Here is a 21,376-nt window from a genome sequence, read left to right on the forward strand (position 1 = left end):
GTATTGATCACTACCCGGAACCCAGGCAGGATGAGCTAGTGTGCTGTATTGATCACTACCCGGAACCCCGGCAGGATGTGCTAGTGTTCTGTGTGTTGATCACTGCCCAGAACCCAGGCAGGATGTGCTAGCGTGCTGTGTGTTGATCACTGCCCGGAACCTAGGCAGGATGTGCTAGCGTGCTGTGTGTTGATCACTGCCCGGAACCCCGGAAGGATGTGCTAGCGCGCTGTGTGTTGATCACTACCCGGAAACCCGGCAGGATGTGCTAGCGCGCTGTGTGTTGATCACTGCCCGGAACCTAGGCAGGATGTGCTAGCGTGCTGTGTGTTATTCACTGCCCGGAACCCCGGAAGGATGTGCTAGCGCGCTGTGTGTTGATCACTACCTGGAACCCTGGCAGGATGTGCTAGCGTGCTGTGTGTTGATCACTACCCGGAACCCCGGCAGGATGTGCTAGCGTGCTGTGTGTTGATCACTGCCCGGAACCTAGGCAGGATGTGCTAGCGTGCTGTGCATTGATCACTACCTGGAGCCCAGGCAGGATGTGCTAGCGTGCTGTGTGTTGATCACTGCCCAGAACCCAGGCAGGATGTGCTAGCGTGCTGTGTGTTGATCACTGCCCGGCACCTAGGCAGGATGTGCTAGTGTGGTGTGTTATTCACTGCCCGGAACCCCAGAAGGATGTGCTAGCGCGCTGTGTGTTGATCACTGCTCGGAACCTAGGCAGGATATGCTAGCGTGCTGTGCATTGATCATTACCCGGAACACCGGCAGGATGTGCTAGCGTGCTGTGTATTGATCACTTCCCGGAACCCAGGCAGGATGTGCTAGCGTGCTGTATTGATCACTACCCGGAACCAAGGCAGGATGTGCTAGCGTGCTGTGTTGATCACTGCCCGGAACCCAAGCAGGATGTGATAGCCTGCTGTGTTGATCACTAACCGGAACCCAAGCAGGATGTGATAGCCTGCTGTGTGTTGATCACTACCCAGAACCCAGACAGGATGTGCTAGCGTGCTGTATTGATCACTACCCGGAACCCAGGCAGGATGTGCTAGCTTGCTGTGTATTGATCACTGCCCGGAACCCAGGCAGGATGTGCTAGCGTGCTGTGCATTGATCACTAACCGGAACCCAGGGAGGATGTGCTAGCGTATTGTGTGTTGTTCACTACCCGGAACCCAAGCAGGATGTGCTAGCTTGCTGTGTAATGATCACTGCCCGGAACCCAGGCAAGATGTGCTAGCGTGCTGTGTATTGATCACTGCCCGGAACCCAGGCAGGATGTGCTAGCGTGTTGTTTGTTGATCACTACCCGGAACCCAGGCAGGATGTGCTAGCTTGCTGTGTATTGATCACTGCCCGGAACCCAGGCAGGATGTGCTAGCGTGCTGTATTGATCACTACCCGGAACCCATGCAGGATGTGCTAGCGTGCTGTGTTGATCACTACCCGGAACCCAGGCAGGATGTGCTAGCGTGCTGTATTGATCACTACCCGGAACCCCGGCAGGATTTGCTAGCGTGCTGTGTTGATCACTACCCGGAACCCAGGCAGGATGTGGTGGCGTGCTGTGTTGATCACTACCCGGAACCCAGGCAGGATGTGCTAGCGTGCTGTATTGATCACTACCCGGAACCCAGGCAGGATGTGCTAGCGTGCTGTGCATTGATCACTACCCGGAACCCAGGCAGGATGTGCTAGCGTACTGTGTGTTGATCACTACCCGGAACGCCGGCAGGATGTGCTAGCGTGCTGTGTGTTGATCACTGCCCGGAACCCTGGCAGGATGTGCTAGCGTTCTGTGTGTTGATCACTGCCCAGAACCCAGGCAGGATGTGCTAGCGTGCTGTGTGTTGATCACTGCCCGGCACCTAGGCAGGATGTGCTAGTGTGGTGTGTTATTCACTGCCCGGAACCCCAGAAGGATGTGCTAGCGCGCTGTGTGTTGATCACCGGTCGGAACCTAGGCAGGATATGCTAGCGTGCTGTGCATTGATCATTACCCGGAACACAGGCAGGATGTGCTAGCGTGCTGTGTATTGATCACTTCCCGGAACCCAGACAGGATGTGCTAGCGTGCTGTATTGATCACTACCCGGAACCCAGGCAGGATGTGCTAGCTTGCTGTGTATTGATCACTGTCCGGAACCCAGGCAGGATGTGCTAGCGTGCTGTGTATTGATCACTAACCGGAACCCAGGCAGGATGTGCTAGCGTGCTGTGCATTGATCACTAACCGGAACCCAGGCAGGATGTGCTAGCGTGCTGTGCATTGATCACTAACCGGAACCCAGGGAGGATGTGCTAGCGTATTGTGTGTTGTTCACTACCCGGAACCCAAGCAGGATGTGCTAGCTTGCTGTGTAATGATCACTGCCCGGAACCCAGGCAAGATGTGCTAGCATGCTGTGTATTGATCACTGCCCGGAACCCATGCAGGATGTGCTAGCGTGCTGTTTGTTGATCACTACCCGGAACCCAGGCAGGATGTGCTAGCTTGCTGTGTATTGATCACTGCCCGGAACCCAGGCAGGATGTGCTAGCGTGCTGTGTATTGATCACTAACTGGAACCCAGGCAGGATGTGCTAGCGTGTTGTGCATTGATCACTACCCGGAACCCAGGCAGGATGTGCTAGCGTGCTGTGTTGATCACTACCCGGAACCCAGGCAGGATGTGCTAGCGTGCTGTGTGTTGATCACTCCCCGGAACCCAGGCAGGATGTGCTAGCGTGCTGTATTGATCACTACCCGGAACCCAGGCAGGATGTGCTAGCGTGCTGTGTTGATCACTACCCGGAACCCAGGCAGGATGTGCTAGCGTGCTGTATTGATCACTACCCGGAACCCCGGCAGGATTTGCTAGCGTGCTGTGTTGATCACTACCCGGAACCCAGGCAGGATGTGCTGGCGTGCTGTGTTGATCACTACCCGGAACCCAGGCAGGATGTGCTAGCGTGCTGTATTGATCACTACCCGGAACCCAGGCAGGATGTGTTAGCGTGCTGTGTTGATCATTGCCCGGAACCCAAGCAGGATGTGCTAGCGTGCTGTATTGATCACTACCCGGAACCCAGGCAGGATGTGCTAGCGTGCTGTGTTGATCACTACCCGGAACCCAGGCAGGATGTGCTAGCGTGCTGTATTGATCACTACCCGGAACCCAGGCAGGATGTGTTAGCGTGCTGTGTCGATCACTACCCGGAACCCAGGCAGGATGTGCTAGAGTATTGCATGTTAGCTGCTGCCGGGGTCCCGACCGGGGTCCAGGCGGGGTCCCTGGCTGGGCCCTGCAGCACTGAAGTGTACCAAGGACTCACTGTTGTTGCAGTCAGAGCAGTGAACGTGCTGATGTAGCGTCAGGGTGATATATGTAACCTCTCTCCTATAAGTACTACCAACTGCCTGTTAGACGGATAACTTTGCTTAATTATTTAGTGACTTCGATATTTCAGTAAGAACATAAAATAGTTGTAAAAGACATTAAGGTCATATTTGTGTGTAATGTCACGGGATATTAGTGCTTTTATTCCCCAGTAGGTATTGATTTCTCATTATCCTCCACGGAAATGTATGTATGTATGTGTGTGTGTGTGTGTGTGTACCCACTTAAGTGTGGCAGAAAGGGGTCGAATCTCAGCTCCTGGCCCCGCCCCTTCGCTAGCCGCTAAATGGATTTACTCTTGTGGTTTTAAGTGTATGTGTATGTGTGTGTATTTTTGTGGGGAGAGGGGGGGGGGCTGGGTAATGAGTGCTCACATAATTACAACCGAGTATTACTTTCAAGAGTTGAGTCTAAGTTCCTGTCCCTCCTCATTACTGATTTTATTAGTTTCATGCCTTGAGTCCCATCGTACCTAACCTTAAAGCTGTGCGGTGCGCTTGCTTCCACCCCCATCTCTCCTAACTCATTGTCTAATCACTCAAAAAAGCAATGTCGAACATCTCCTCTACTTGTTAGCTTTTTTTTAACTTCCATTTACTCCTCTCTTGTTCTCGACATCCACCTTTCAAACAATTTGTCTCTGCCTTTTATGTGAAGTTCTTTGAATATCTTGAACGATATCATTATAACTTCCTTGGTGTTTATTTTCTCTCGGGTCACTTTAGTTCTTACAGTGAATCTCTGGACTTTTTTCTAATTACTTTACATGTTTGGTTAGCTGTGGGCTCCAGACAGGTGTTGCACACACTATGACGTATTTGGCATATACTGTATACAGCCCTGTCAAGATTCTTAAGACATTCTCAGGTTTGTTAGTGAAACATCTGCGGCCTAAACTGTTGTTGTTCGTTGCGAATCCCTCGGCGGTATGTTTGGCATTATGTTTATTTCAAGGTAATTCGCCTTGTTCGAAATACCACATCTCCGGTGTTTATACTGCTTCCCCCGATTTTCATTACTTTGTACTTGCTGTGGTTGAATTGCAGTTGCCACTTCACTGACCACCCCTGTAGTTTGTCCAAGTCATCTTGTGATCTTCCCCTATCTTCTCCAGGTTCTATTACCATTAGTTTTACATCGTCTACAAAGGGCATATTAAAATGACTTTTTCTCTTCTGGCAGCATGTCGTTTGTGAATACGAGGAACTGTACTGGTTCCAACACCGATCCTTATGGGACCCCCATTGCCATGTGTCCCTACCCGGTTACGTCTTACCTCACTATCACTCACCTTTCTTTTGAATATTCTGCGATCAACTGTAGTGCCTCTACTTTTATCCCTGCCTAATAGTATAGTTCATGGATCATTCATTCTCTGGCGTGGTACAGTATTGAATACTTTCCGTACATTCTCTTTCTTACGTTATTTGTTAACTGGTTACGGAACTCCAGGAGGATGGTGAGACGGAACTTATCTTCTCAATACGCGTGTTCAGTTGTACACTTCCCCTCATCTAGTTATGGTTCAATGGGGTTTAGATTTACTGCTGACCGGTCTCTTCTTTGTGGACTGGTTTAAATGGGTATACCGTCTTGGGCACTTTAATACATGTACTTAAAATTACATATTGAATCAGATTCAGTAACTTCTTCATCCATATAATTATGCTTTCTAACCACTAACACTAGTAAAGAATCTTCTATGGCATACTCTTATTGTCTTCTCTCTATGTCCTCTTGTCCTTCGTCTTCACCTTTTAAATATAAGTATTATCAGTGACTGAGTATTCTGTATGCATTAATTATTTCGTCTCAGGTCCTCAGGTTTTACCCATATAATTGAGTTCAGTTTCCGTAGTCTCTCCTCGTATGTCATTTTTCTCAATTTACAGCACATTCTCGCACTGCAAGTGAGAGTCGTGGAGTTCTGAACATTTTCTGGTTACTCTTAACCATCTCGTTGCCATATGTTTTTTTTTATTTATGGTTATATCACATTTTATTGGCCCCGCCCCTCAAGTTGCTGCTTCCCAGATTCACTGCCTCCTAGCCTCACGGGGCCCCTCTTGTGCCTACTATTGAAACTATCTTTTAAGCCTGCCTCCACCACTTGTTCAGCGAGACTTTTACACTTCCTGAACACTCTGAACCTGAAGAAATATTTCCTGACATCCCTTTGACTCTTACAGCTAAATCCCCGAGTACCTGTTTCTCGCCTCTCAAACACGTGTGTGTGTGTGTGTGTGTGGGTAGGTAGGGAGGAAGGGTTTGGCGTGTGGTGACAAGATGTTGCGGCATGTCATGTTACCTGAAGTGTACTGTAATCCACACATGTACAGTAATTATGTGAATGTCTAGAATAATGTTTATATATACAAAAGTTTAGGGTGTGTGGGTGGGGGGGAAGAAAGGGGCAACTGAGGTCTGAATTTACTTTTCTTTACGAATAGGTAAGTAGATATTTGTGTGTAGGGAGTGCGCATGCGTGTGATTTTTTTTATCCCCTTCAACTTGAGAAACACTGCATTGCTACTGAGTAATATACGTCAAAGTGGCAGTTTTGGTGCAATAGCTTATATTATTGGTTTGTAATTTTGGCAGCATTACAACAGGCGCCACGCCTCACTAACACTCACTGACGCCGTTCACTCGATAAGCTTCAATACTCATTTTTGAGCCGTAAAAACTCATTCCTCTGGGTTAAGATTCCGGAAAGTCCTTTTTTTTTAAGACTAGCTAATAAAAAATAAAGGTGCAAATCAACATAATCGAGTATAGATATCGTCGTTTCAATTCCTTTTCTTTTCACTGGCTTTTCGCTTCATCGTGAATGCCAGTCAACACTTGTGCTTGCTGGAAGCAACGCAGCACAGCGTCAAGTACAAGGAATGTTTGTGACCGCATATTCTGGCCGTCTCACCAGACGGAAGTCGATGTGAAATTTATTGCTCAAGGGATAAATTATATTTTTCTGTGTTGATATTGACGAACCTGTTGCCCTATGGCTGATAAATTTCATCCTGGCTTTCAGCCACGAGAGAGAGCAGACAGGCGCACAAACACGAGAGACTGGACAAAGACAAGCATCGTGTATTTTTCTTCTTGAATTTATTCTTTTTATGTTTTGTTTATGGTATCGACACATGCACCATTCATTGAGGACTTTATATATATATATATATATATATATATATATATATATATATATATATATATATATATATATATATATATATATATATATATATATATATATATATATATCTTTCATCACACCGGCCGTATCCCACCGAGGCGGGGTGGCCCAAAAGGAAAAGCGAAAGTTTCTCCTTTTACATTTAGTAATATATACAGGAGAAGGGGTTACTAGCCCCTTACCCCCGGCATTTTAGTTGCCTCTTACAACACGCATGGCTTACGGAGGAAGAATTCTGTTTTACTTCCCCATGGAGGTAAGAGGAAATAAACAAGAACAAGAACTAGAAAGAAAATAGCAGAAAAGACAGAGGGGTGTGTGTATATATGCTTGTACATGTATGTGTAGTGTGATCTAAGTATAAGTAGAAGTAGCAAGGCGTACCTGTAATCTTGCACATTTATGAGACAGACAAAAGACACCAGCAATCCTATATATATATATATATATAATATATATATATTATATATATATTATATATATTATATATATATATTATATATATGCCAGATGACTGTGAAACAAAAACCTGTAACTGTTTTGCATGATGGTAGGATTGCTGGTTTCTTTTTCTGTCTCATAAACACGCTAAGATAACAGGGATATCTTGCTACTCCTACTTACACTTTGGTCACACTTCACAGACACGCACATGCATATATATATATACATACATCTAGGTTTTTCTCCTTTTTCTAAATAGCTCTTGTTCTTTCTATTTCTTCTATTGTCCATGGGGAAGTGGAAAAGAATCTTTCCTCCGTAAGCCATGCGTGTCGTATGAGGCGACTAAAATGCCGGGAGCAATGGGCTAGTAACCCCTTCTCCTGTATACAATTACTAAAAAAGAGAAGAAGAAAAACTTTATAAAACTGGGTTGCTTAAATGTGCGTGGATGTAGTGCGGATGACAAGAAACAGATGATTGCTGATGTTATGAATGAAAAGAAGTTGGATGTCCTGGCCCTAAGCGAAACAAAGCTGAAGGGGGTAGGAGAGTTTCAGTGGGGGGAAATAAATGGGATTAAATCTGGAGTATCTGAGAGAGTTAGAGCAAAGGAAGGGGTAGCAGTAATGTTAAATGATCAGTTATGGAAGGAGAAAAGAGAATATGAATGTGTAAATTCAAGAATTATGTGGATTAAAGTAAAGGTTGGATGCGAGAAGTGGGTCATAATAAGCGTGTATGCACCTGGAGAAGAGAGGAATGCAGAGGAGAGAGAGAGATTTTGGGAGATGTTAAGTGAATGTATAGGAGCCTTTGAACCAAGTGAGAGAGTAATTGTGGTAGGGGACTTGAATGCTAAAGTAGGAGAAACTTTTAGAGAGGGTGTGGTAGGTAAGTTTGGGGTGCCAGGTGTAAATGATAATGGGAGCCCTTTGATTGAACTTTGTATAGAAAGGGGTTTAGTTATAGGTAATACATATTTTAAGAAAAAGAGGATAAATAAGTATACACGATATGATGTAGGGCGAAATGACAGTAGTTTGTTGGATTATGTATTGGTAGATAAAAGACTGTTGAGTAGACTTCAGGATGTACATGTTTATAGAGGGGCCACAGATATATCAGATCACTTTCTAGTTGTAGCTACACTGAGAGTAAAAGGTAGATGGGATACAAGGAGAATAGAAGCATCAGGGAAGAGAGAGGTGAAGGTTTATAAACTAAAAGAGGAGGCAGTTAGGGTAAGATATAAACAGCTATTGGAGGATAGATGGGCTAATGAGAGCATAGGCAATGGGGTCGAAGAGGTATGGGGTAGGTTTAAAAATGTAGTGTTAGAGTGTTCAGCAGAAGTTTGTGGTTACAGGAAAGTGGGTGCAGGAGGGAAGAGGAGCGATTGGTGGAATGATGATGTAAAGAGAGTAGTAAGGGAGAAAAAGTTAGCATATGAGAAGTTTTTACAAAGTAGAAGTGATGCAAGGAGGGAAGAGTATATGGAGAAAAAGAGAGAAGTTAAGAGAGTGGTGAAGCAATGTAAAAAGAGAGCAAATGAGAGAGTGGGTGAGATGTTATCAACAAATTTTGTTGAAAATAAGAAAAAGTTTTGGAGTGAGATTAACAAGTTAAGAAAGCCTAGAGAACAAATGGATTTGTCAGTTAAAAATAGGAGAGGAGAGTTATTAAATGGAGAGTTAGAGGTATTGGGAAGATGGAAGGAATATTTTGAGGAATTGTTAAATGTTGATGAAGATAGGGAAGCTGTGATTTCGTGTATAGGGCAAGGAGGAATAACATCTTGTAGGAGTGAGGAAGAGCCAGTTGTGAGTGTGGGGGAAGTTCGTGAGGCAGTAGGTAAAATGAAAGGGGGTAAGGCAGCCGGGATTGATGGGATAAAGATAGAAATGTTAAAAGCAGGTGGGGATATAGTTTTGGAGTGGTTGGTGCAATTATTTAATAAATGTATGGAAGGGGGTAAGGTGCCTAGGGATTGGCAGAGAGCATGCATAGTTCCTTTGTATAAAGGCAAAGGGGATAAAAGAGAGTGCAAAAATTATAGGGGGATAAGTCTGTTGAGTGTACCTGGTAAAGTGTATGGTAGAGTTATAATTGAAAGAATTAAGAGTAAGACGGAGAATAGGATAGCAGATGAACAAGGAGGCTTTAGGAAAGGTAGGGGGTGTGTGGACCAGGTGTTTACAGTGAAACATATAAGTGAACAGTATTTAGATAAGGCTAAAGATGTCTTTGTGGCATTTATGGATTTGGAAAAGGCGTATGACAGGGTAGATAGGGGGGCAATGTGGCAGATGTTGCAAGTGTATGGTGTAGGAGGTAGGTTACTGAAAGCAGTGAAGAGTTTTTACGAAGATAGTGAGGCTCAAGTTAGAGTATGTAGGAAAGAGGGAAATTTTTTCCCAGTAAAAGTAGGCCTTAGACAAGGATGTGTGATGTCACCGTGGTTGTTTAATATATTTATAGATGGGGTTGTAAGAGAAGTAAATGCGAGGGTCTTGGCAAGAGGCGTGGAGTTAAAAGATAAAGAATCACACACAAAGTGGGAGTTGTCACAGCTGCTCTTTGCTGATGACACTGTGCTCTTGGGAGATTCTGAAGAGAAGTTGCAGAGATTGGTGGATGAATTTGGTAGGGTGTGCAAAAGAAGAAAATTAAAGGTGAATACAGGAAAGAGTAAGGTTATGAGGATAACAAAAAGATTAGGTGATGAAAGATTGAATATCAGATTGGAGGGAGAGAGTATGGAGGATGTGAACGTATTCAGATATTTGGGAGTGGACGTGTCAGCGGATGGGTCTATGAAAGATGAGGTGAATCATAGAATTGATGAGGGAAAAAGAGTGAGTGGTGCACTTAGGAGTCTGTGGAGACAAAGAACTTTGTCCTTGGAGGCAAAGAGGGGAATGTATGAGAGTATAGTTTTACCAACGCTCTTATATGGGTGTGAAGCGTGGGTGATGAATGTTGCAGCGAGGAGAAGGCTGGAGGCAGTGGAGATGTCATGTCTGAGGGCAATGTGTGGTGTGAATATAATGCAGAGAATTCGTAGTTTGGAAGTTAGGAGGAGGTGCGGGATTACCAAAACTGTTGTCCAGAGGGCTGAGGAAGGGTTGTTGAGGTGGTTCGGACATGTAGAGAGAATGGAGCGAAACAGAATGACTTCAAGAGTGTATCAGTCTGTAGTGGAAGGAAGGCGGGGTAGGGGTCGGCCTAGGAAGGGTTGGAGGGAGGGGGTAAAGGAGGTTTTGTGTGCGAGGGGCTTGGACTTCCAGCAGGCATGCGTGAGCGTGTTTGATAGGAGTGAATGGAGACAAATGGTTTTTAATACTTGACGTGCTGTTGGAGTGTGAGCAAAGTAACATTTATGAAGGGATTCAGGGAAACCGGCAGGCCGGACTTGAGTCCTGGAGATGGGAAGTACAGTGCCTGCACTCTGAAGGAGGGGTGTTAATGTTGCAGTTTAAAAACTGTAGTGTAAAGCACCCTTCTGGCAAGACAGTGATGGAGTGAATGATGGTGAAAGTTTTTCTTTTTCGGGCCACCCTGCCTTGGTGGGAATCGGCCGGTGTGATAATAAAAAAAAATATATAATGTCGTGCCGAATAGGCAGAACTTGCGATCTTGGCTTAAATAGCAACGTTCATCTTGCCATATAGGACAAGTGAAAATTTGTGTATGCAATAATTTCGCCAAAATCATTCTGAACCTAACGAAAAAAATATATTTCACTGTGTTTGTTTAGTATTAAATTATTGTAAACAAATCTAAAATATATTTAGTTGGGTTAGGCTAAAATAAATTGTTCTTGTTATAATAAGGTTAGGTAAGTTTTCTAAGATTCTTTTGGTGCAAAATTATAAATTTTTACATCAACATTAATGAAAAAAATATATCTTTAAACGTATAAGAGAAAATTTCAGAAAGGACTTAATTTTAAATGAGTTCTTGCTAATTGACCAGTTTTACATATTCGGCACGACATATATATATATATATATATATATATATATATATATATATATATATATATATATATATATATATATATATATATATATATATATATATATATATAGCGTATACAGGAACACTGATAGAGGAAGCTTAGTGTAGAGCAGTTATGAGAAACTTCCTGCTGGGTATGTAAAAGGTGGAATGCAGGAATTATTTTAGTAGCTGGCTGGCGTAACTAACACTGCAACCCTATCCTCCAACACTTAAATAACCTTTTTACATACATACGGTTTGGAGCACATTTCTTGGGTTAGGTTAGGTTAGGTTTAGTTAGGTCAGGTTTAGTTAGGTCAGGTTTGGTTCTGCATCCATAAGAATAATGAATTATACCACAACACAAAAATTATAAAGATAAGAATGAAAGTCTGCGGCGCGGACAGAAAACGGGCAGCCACTGCGCGAGGCTTGGGCAAATCAGTCAAAACTCAACTGTTCATGGAGCTTTTAACAACACTGACATAACGCTGGTTAAGAGGACGGAATGAACATCTACATTTATGGGGATAAAAACACATGGACCATAAACAAATAACCCGCACTTAGGAGAGGGAAAGTAATGATGTTTCGGCCAGACTTGTACCACTGACAAGTCACACTGAAACGAGAAGGGAAGAAGGCCAGCATATATTCGAGAGGGGAAGGGGAAAGAGAAGTAATGCTAGTGGAAACAGAGGTATTGGAAGTGTTGGTAGACGTCATATAGGCCCAGATATAGGCTTCTTCTACATTATTGTCCATATTGCAAGGTTATATATCTTTGGAATTTTAGATTGTGAATAGAGGGAAATTGGAAATAAATAAAAGTTCCGAATTAGTAGAAATGTTAAGATATGTATTCAAAGCAATAAAGATTAAATAAAAATAAACAATAAAAATATAATTCAATAAAAGTTGCTTGGAGTCATGTCCAGTATCTTACTGGCTATCTCATCAGCTTATGTTATTGTTATGTTGGTATTTAGCTCGTAATAAAAAATAAAACTAATAAACACTTGAATGAAAACTGTTTATTAAAGAAAGCTTATTTAAGAAGTGATCTAAAATGAGAAACATTCTTCAACAAAGACGACGAAATTCCCCATGGAAAATATATATATGTCGTGCCGAATAGGCAGAACTTGCGATCTTGGCTTAAATAGCAACACTCATCTTGCCATACAGGACAAGGAAAATTTGTGTATGCAATAATTTCGCCAAAATCATTCTGAACCTAACGAAAAAAATGTATTTCACTGTGTTTGTTTAGTATTAAATTACTGTAAACAAATCTAAAATATATTTAGTTGGGTTAGGCTAAAATAAATTGCTCTTGTTATAATAAGGTTAGGTAAGTTTTCTAAGATTCTTTTGGTGCAAAATTATAAATTTTTACATTAACATTAATGAAAAAAATATATCTTTAAACGTATAAAAGAAAATTTCAGAAAGGACTTAATTTTAAATGAGTTCTTGCTAATTGACCAGTTTTACATATTCGGCACGACATATATATATATATATATATATATATATATATATATATATATATATATATATATATATATATATATATATATATATATATATATATGGTACTGGTCCTCATAAACCAAATTATCTTGAAGCCACATAAGATGAAATATTTGTTATAAGGAAGATTTGTATCGTGCGTCAAAACTTTGAATGCTTACCTGATAAAACTGTGAGAACTGTACAGACAGGCAGAGCTCTCTCACTCAGTGAATATAAGCAGTGGCAGCCTAAACACAGATAAATGAAACTGTAGAAAAAATTCTGGGGTCTTCTCCACAATAACAGTACAGTACGTTGCACTGGAAATCACTCTAGACTCTAGACGAAGAAAATCTACAGGTACTAGGGAGTTATTTACGACCTCGTTCTCTATTTCAAGAACGATTCCATGTCTTTCCGCCTCTAGAAACAGGAACAATGCGTAATGATTCAGTCAACTGTCATGTAGCAGAAGTTATCGGCTTACCAGAAATGCATGCTGTGGACTTTTTTTTTTTTTTTGGAGATATACTATTCATCTTAAGTTAAAGAACAAGGGTATCATCCATTGCAATGATAACTCAAAAGGTTAAAGTTCGTGAAGAAGTTATTGCAGTCAGCTTCCAACGTGTGTTCAACAATAATATGCGTAATGAAGGAAGGAAATCAACTAGCCCGTTGCATGACCCATGAGTTAGTCTGCAAAACCCGTTATCTCTCTGAGAATTTCAGTGAGGAAAGAAAAAGCATCAGTCGCAACTCTAACTGAATCATGCTGACCTTAGGAAGGTACAGTCTCGGAAAACTACCATTATGTCTTGGAAGGCGGTCACCTGCAAATAGTAGTCTGGCCTCAACTTGCAGTATATTAGGATGTCCTGAAAGTCTATACAAATGTCATCAAGCACTATGGCAACAGGGCATCAGTGGTCTTTCATGACTATCCAGAAACACCAGTAATTAAAATTAAGAACAAAATCGTCGATCTTTTAAACACGTCTTCGTTACAGGTGCAGTTGATGACAGTGTCCACGACAGTACTACAAGCAGATTTCCATAGTAATAATTCTAACAAGAAAATGGATTAATAAATTGAATTTATCCCCCTAGTCTGCTGGCATAAGGGTTCATCAGGCTGATGCTGATACACATTGTTACAACAACTTGCAAACCAGTAGATGAAGGTCAGAAAAGAGTCATTCATCAAAGTAATCTCAATGAAGCCTGGTAAAGCTCACAGCCCCAAGAAGATTTATGATATTAATAAATTGCAAGCAAATCTCTGACATCTCAGACGTCTCTTCATTCAGTGGCCGATTGTGACACAACGTCAGCTCCTCATGACAAAGAGAGGACAAAAAAATCACTTCTAATCCTGAAGCAGTGTCTGTTTTCAGTAATTCACGAGTATCAGCAAATGAAGTAGCGTTATATTCCTCAGGCATATAACGTTTTTACGCATACAAAAGAGCTGCAGCTGGGATGTAAATATAATCAAAGTCTGACCTGTCTGAATTGCCATCGACATCTGTTCCAGCTCGTTTGTACTCCCAAGAACTTCGTGAGGAAAATCTGTTTGGGAACTTTCTCTACCCAGTCGGCTTGGGGAGGGAGAAATATGAACTGGGACTTCGGCCAATCTCCACAGCGAGACCTCCAGATGACAAATTACCCTGAGCGAGCTGTAACCATCATAAAGACGGCAGTCATTATTGTGAATGTCGACATGTTGGAGCATCCTGTTCATGCTTGTGTAGTCAGTGTCGTGGAGTTCACCGTGAAAATCATCACCAGGTGATGACAATGCTGAGTACATTACCCCTATGGACATTTGTGTGGGGGGTCTGAGGTAATGTAATTTTTTCATATATACATAGTAACTTCTGCAGTTTTAAATAGAAGTAGAAGGCTACCAGTCATGTGAAAATCCTTTTCAAATAATTTTTTTTTTTTTGCTAATTTTATTGCTGTTTGCTATGCTCATAAATTTAAGAGTAACTTAAAACTCATAGTTAATATGATAGTAGACTGAGTTATTTTCTTAGCAGTTTCCAGCATGGCGGCAACACCGGCCTCTTATATCATGGGACTTTTGCTTGACAGTTCTGGATATATAAATTCACATTTGTACTAATTTTCGACTTTCATCTTATTTTTTTTTCAAAAGCTTAAAGTTCCATAGTTATTAGTAATGACCAGCTGGGCTGTGTAAGTAGGGAGTGAAGCAACAGTGAGCGCCCACCAGGAGACACCAGCGAATATTGAGCATGTCGCAGTCTCAAAAGAACAACAATAATACATATTCAACATGTCTTATCACTATCTTCAACACACGTTTCCTTGCAGGGCGCAATGGACGTCGCGGCCACCGGACGACCTCTGACCTCTTCCCAAGACGGAGAATTTTTGCGTCCCGTCCAACAGTGAGTACCACACTCTGTCCTCCGTCACTGTACTTACTCACCTAATTGTACTCGCACAACTGTGGTTGCTGGGGGTCGTTTCTCTATCTCTAGCTTAGCCTCTTTGTTGGTCGCTACTGGGTTCACTCCTGATTGCTTGAGCCCTGCCATACCTATTCTTGAAGATATGTAGTGATTTTTGCCTCTACCATTACGCTGTCTAGGTCGTTCCACTTCCTGACTATTCTAAGGCTAAATAAGTATTTCCTAACATTCCTGTGACTCATCTGTGCTTTTAACTTCCACTTCTCTAGTGTACTTGAGACCCTCCTCACGAACGCTCTCTCTCTGTCGACCCTCTCAATTTTGACCAGAACTTTGTAGGTCGTGATTATGTCACCTTTGGTCTTTCTGTCATCGAATATCGTTACGTTTAGCTTCTCTCAGATATCATACCCCTCAGCTCTGGGACTAATCTCGTTACAAACCTTTTTACTTTTGCCCAGCTTATTTATACGCTTTATCTGTTGCGGGTTCCATACCGGCGCTGCATACTCCGTGTATAAGGTCGTGAATGCCTCCTTGTTGGGGTTCCTGAAAGATACTCTTGAATTTACCAGTTACGTGTTTGCTGCAGCGGTTGATGTTATGCGTCAGGAATCCCTGAATACCTTAAACTGCATCAGTTACTGTTACTCCTGAGTACCGTAACCTGCACCAGTTACTGCTACTCCTGAGTACCATAACCTGCACCAGTTACTGTTACTCCTGAGTACCGTAACCTGCACCAGTTACTGTTACTCCTGAGTACCGTAACCTGCACCAGTTACTGCTACTCCTGAGTACCATAACCTGCACCAGTTACTGTTACTCCTGAGTACCGTAACCTGCACCAGTTACTGTTACTCCTGAGTACCGTAACCTGCACCAGCTACTGCTACTCCTGAGTACCATAACCTGCACCAGTTACTGTTACTCCTGAGTACCATAACCTGCACCAGTTACTGCTACTCCTGAGTACCATAACCTGCACCAGTTACTGTTACTCCTGAGTACCGTAACCTGCACCAGTTACTGTTACTCCTGAGTACCGTAACCTGCACCAGCTACTGCTACTCCTGAGTACCATAACCTGCACCAGTTACGTTACTCATTCCCGAGTACATTTACCTTCACATATGAGTGTCACTGATAATCAGCTCACGTCTGCTTAAGGTTTAGCAGATTCAGTAAAACCTACTGTTTTCTTTCCTTTCCACATTATACGTTAGTTGACAACTTTTTCTTCACTTTCTCCATTTTTTTTTAAATAAATCAATATTTCCCAACGACAACACATCCTAAAGACCGAGTCTTTTTATCTCACAAAATGTTATTGTCACAGGAAATAATGATCCCTCCTGTGCTTGGTTCTCACCAGTAATATTTCGGGTAAACTTGTTATTGTGCGCCTTTGATTTGATCGTACGATTCTCTTTATTCTTTCTATTCATTAGCAATATAAATAATGTGTTTAATTTTTTTTATTGCTAGTGTAAATAAATTTATTTTAGGTGTTTGTGATCCACTGAATTAAAACGACTGACCGGATTACTGAGAGATTAGGCGCAGTATTTTAACTATTAAAAAAATAATTAGAGTTTAGAGGATCTACATGTACAGGAGCAGGAGTTTTTGCCATGGACACAACTCATCTGCGGTTTTAACCTGTGGTATATATGTGTGATCTCTTCATGCGACTGGCAGTGGAGATGTCGTGTTTGAGGTCAATGGGTGACCTAAATATTATCCGGAGAATTCGTAGCTTGGAGATAAGGAGGTGCGGGGGTTACTAAAAAAATATTATCCAAAGTGCTAAGGAGGGGTTGTTGAGGTGGTTTGGACATTGAGAAGATGGAGAAAAATAGGATGATCTGAAGGGTGCAAAAATCTGTAGTAGAAGGAAGGCAGGGTAGGGGTCGCCCTAGGAAAGGTTGATGGGAAGAAGTAAAGGAGGTTTTGCACGCGAAGGGCTTGGACATCCAGCGTGTTAGATTGGGTTAAGTGGAGGCAAGTAGTTTTTATGACTTGACATGCTGTTGGAGTGTGAGCAAGATAACAGTTAAACAGTTATGAAGTTATTCAGGGAAACTGGTTAGCAGGACTTGAGTCTTGGAGGTGAGAAGTACAGTGCCTGCAGTCTGAAGGAGGAGTGGGGATATTCACAGTTTGGAAGGGCATCTGCGCTGCTGTATCAGTGCTTCTCTGAAAAGGCAGGAAAAACAGTAATGGCGTGAGTGGAGGTGAAAGAGTTTCTTCTTTTTCGGGTCACCCTACTTCGGTTGAAGAACCCGGTATGTATGTATGTGTGTGTGTATATATATATATATATATGAGGCGACTAAAATAGCAATAGTATATACATTTACTAAAAAAAGAGAAGAAGAAAAACTTTATAAAACTGGGATGCTTAAATGTGCGTGGATGTAGTGCGGATGACAAGAAACAGATGATTGCTGATGTTATGAATGAAAAGAAGTTGGATGTCCTGGCTCTAAGCGAAACAAAGCTGAAGGGGGTAGAAGAGTTTCAGTAAATAAATGGGATTAAATCTGGAGTATCTGAGAGAGTGAAATGATCAGTTATGTATGAATGTGTAAATTCAAGATTAAAGTAAAGGTTGGATGCGAGAAGTGGGTCATAATAAGCGTGATGCACCTGGAGAAGAGAGGAATGCAGAGGAGAGAGAGAGATTTTGGGAGATGTTAAGTGAATGTATAGGAGCCTTTGAACCAAGTGAGAGAGTAATTGTGGTAGGGGACCTGAATGCTAAAGTAGGAGAAACTTTTAGAGAGGGTGTGGTAGGTAAGTTTGGGGTGCCAGGTGTAAATGATAATGGGAGCCCGTTGATTGAACTTTGTATAGAAAGGGGTTTAGTTATAGGTAATACATATTTTAAGAAAAAGAGGATAAATAAGTATACACGATATGATGTAGGGCGAAATGACAGTAGTTTGTTGGATTATGTATTGGTAGATAAAAGACTGTTGAGTAGACTTCAGGATGTACATGTTTATAGAGGGGCCACAGATATATCAGATCACTTTCTAGTTGTAGCTACACTGAGAGTAAAAGGTAGATGGGATACAAGGAGAATAGAAGCATCAGGGAAGAGAGAGGTGAAGGTTTATAAACTAAAAGAGGAGGCAGTTAGGGTAAGATATAAACAGCTATTGGAGGATAGATGGGCTAATGAGAGCATAGGCAATGGGGTCGAAGAGGTATGGGGTAGGTTTAAAAATGTAGTGTTAGAGTGTTCAGCAGAAGTTTGTGGTTACAGGAAAGTGGGTGCAGGAGGGAAGAGGAGCGATTGGTGGAATGATGATGTAAAGAGAGTAGTAAGGGAGAAAAAGTTAGCAAATGAGAAGTTTTTACAAAGTAGAAGTGATGCAAGGAGGGAAGAGTATATGGAGAAAAAGAGAGAGGTTAAGAGAGTGGTGAAGCAATGTAAAAAGAGAGCAAATGAGAGAGTGGGTGAGATGTTATCAACAAATTTTGTTGAAAATAAGAAAAAGTTTTGGAGTGAGATTAACAAGTTAAGAAAGCCTAGAGAACAAATGGATTTGTCAGTTAAAAATAGGAGAGGAGAGTTATTAAATGGAGAGTTAGAGGTATTGGGAAGATGGAGGGAATATTTTGAGGAATTGTTAAATGTTGATGAAGATAGGGAAGCTGTGATTTCGTGTATAGGGCAAGGAGGAATAACATCTTGTAGGAGTGAGGAAGAGCCAGTTGTGAGTGTGGGGGAAGTTCGTGAGGCAGTAGGTAAAATGAAAGGGGGTAAGGCAGCCGGGATTGATGGGATAAAGATAGAAATGTTAAAAGCAGGTGGGGATATAGTTTTGGAGTGGTTGATGCAATTATTTAATAAATGTATGGAAGAGGGTAAGGTACCTAGGGATTGGCAGAGCATGCATAGTTCCTTTGTATAAAGGCAAAGGGGATAAAAGAGAGTGCAAAAATTATAGGGGGATAAGTCTGTTGAGTGTACCTGGTAAAGTGTATGGTAGAGTTATAATTGAAAGAATTAAGAGTAAGACGGATAATAGGATAGCAGATGAACAAGGAGGCTTTAGGAAAGGTAGGGGGTGTGTGGACCAGGTGTTTACAGTGAAACATATAAGTGAACAGTATTTAGATAAGGCTAAAGAGGCCTTTGTGGCATTTATGGATTTGGAAAAGGCGTATGACAGGGTGGATAGGGGGGCAATGTGGCAGATGTTGCAAGTGTATGGTGTAGGAGGTAGGTTACTGAAAGCAGTGAAGAGTTTTTACGAGGATAGTGAGGCTCAAGTTAGAGTATGTAGGAAAGAGGGAAATTTTTTCCCAGTAAAAGTAGGCCTTAGACAAGGATGTGTGATGTCACCGTGGTTGTTTAATATATTTATAGATGAGGTTGTAAGAGAAGTAAATGCGAGGGTCTTGGCAAGAGGCGTGGAGTTAAAAGATAAAGAATCACACACAAAGTGGGAGTTGTCACAGCTGCTCTTTGCTGATGACACTGTGCTCTTGGGAGATTCTGAAGAGAAGCTGCAGAGATTGGTGGATGAATTTGGTAGGGTGTGCAAAAGAAGAAAATTAAAGGTGAATACAGGAAAGAGTAAGGTTATGAGGATAACAAAAAGATTAGGTAATGACTTACATATAGCAAGCAGTAAATAAGACACAAAATGCGGCTCATGACATTTTATTGTAATAAAGGAGTTTCGTCCACCAGAGATTTCATCAGTTTCCACAGAGTATGTATAATGTTCGCCAAGACCGTAGTCCTGGCACGGGTCTCACTCTTGCGATGACCCGTCTCTGGCTCCCGAGGGAGAAAGGTTTCTACAATGATGCGACGTATGCTGCTCAAGCACTCTTCTGGTCAGTTCAACTGGTGCATCTCATAAGCGACAACACCATATGTACTCCTAACTATGGACACTAGCGAGGAGGAGGATATGTCGTTATCACGGGTAACAGCTTGTCTGGTTCATTGACTCCATGGTACACTAGTGTGGCCGCAGTCATCTCTTGGTCCTCTTTGGGAGGGGATATCAGTGCTAGTTGCCTGCGGAGTGTCTCAGTAACTTCACACTCCAGAAGATAGTGTGTTAGGGGCCGCTGGACAACGTGCTGGCAGTACTGGCACATCTCCTCAGCCTTGTCTACCATCATCTTGGCTGTGGGAAAGCCCAAACGAAGCCGATGGATGGATTTTCCACAGAGTGTATGTATAATGTTCGCCAAGACCGTAGTCCTGGCAAGGGTCTCAATCTTGCGATGACCCGTCTCTGGCTTCCGAGATAGAAAGATTTCTACAATGATGCGACGTATGCTGCTCAAGCACTCTTCTGGTCAGTTCAACTGGTGCATCTCATAAGCGACAACACCATATGTACTCCTAACTATGGACACTAGCAAGGAGGTGGATATGTCGTTATCACGGGTAACAGCTTGTTTGGTTCGTTGACTCCATGGTACACTAGTGTGGCCGCAGTCATCTCTGGGTCCTCTTTGGGAGGGAATACCACTCCTAGTTGCCTGCGGAGTGTCTCAGTAACTTCGCACTCCAGAAGATAGTGTGTTAGGGGCAGCTGGACAACGTGCTGACAGTACTGGCACATTTCCTTCTCAGCTTTGTCTACCATCATCTTGGCTGTGGGAAAGCCCAAACGAAGCTGATGGATGGCGGTACACTGCGCTCTGGACCAGCTTCTATCATATGGGGGGGGGGGGGTTTCTCCCTGAGTAGCTGCTCGGTACCACTGTTGAGATGGGGTATCACCTAAGACCTCCCCCATAAGTTTCATGGCTCTGGCAGCCACCAGTTTGGTCTGTCGTAGGCTGATTGGGACAGTAATTCCAACATGTGGATAGTATGTTGCTGCCTTGGCTGCATCATCTGCCGCCTCATTTCCCCGGATGCCAGCATGGCTGGGGATCCAGTTCAATATCGATCTGTTACCCTGAACTTCTAAGGCTGTCATTATGCTCAGGATCGATGTGATGAGGTGAACATTGTCCTGTGGTTGAGGATGGGAGAGGGCATTGATTGCATAGGTGGAATCAACATGTATGATAGGTCGGAGTCGATGTCGTAGGTCATGTGACAATGCCTGCTGAATCGCCACCAACTCAGCTTAAAGGATCGTGCAGTGGTCAGGGAGTCGCCAGCCTTGTGTGTGACCATTGTGGTACAGTCCAGCTGCTGCTCTCTTCCTGTCAGGGTCGACAGAACCATCTGTGAAATACACTGCACATGTGCCTCCCTCTGCCAGTGCCATGCTTGTCTCAGCATGATTGCTGAGGGTGTCTTGACTGCAGAGACGCTTAGTGATGGGTAGCTGCATGATGCAAACATCGGCTGGATCTGGGCGCCAGGGAGGTGGTGGATGGTA

The 21,376-nt window shown here is 42.8% G+C and overlaps 1 long non-coding RNA gene across 2 annotated transcripts in view; it reads left to right on the forward strand.

Moving 5' to 3' along the window:
• LOC138854555 (uncharacterized) overlaps window positions 1–21,376 on the forward strand; it is a 517,178-nt gene that overhangs the window by 251,446 nt on the left and 244,356 nt on the right. For both annotated transcript variants that reach the window (XR_011393750.1, XR_011393751.1), the window contains exon 2: window positions 14,899–14,975. This is a non-coding gene — a long non-coding RNA (uncharacterized lncRNA). The remainder of the gene's footprint in view (window positions 1–14,898; window positions 14,976–21,376) is intronic.

Source organism: Cherax quadricarinatus, chromosome 4 (assembly GCF_038502225.1).
Source record: "Cherax quadricarinatus isolate ZL_2023a chromosome 4, ASM3850222v1, whole genome shotgun sequence".
In the NCBI taxonomy this organism is placed as follows: Eukaryota; Metazoa; Arthropoda; class Malacostraca; order Decapoda; family Parastacidae; genus Cherax; species Cherax quadricarinatus.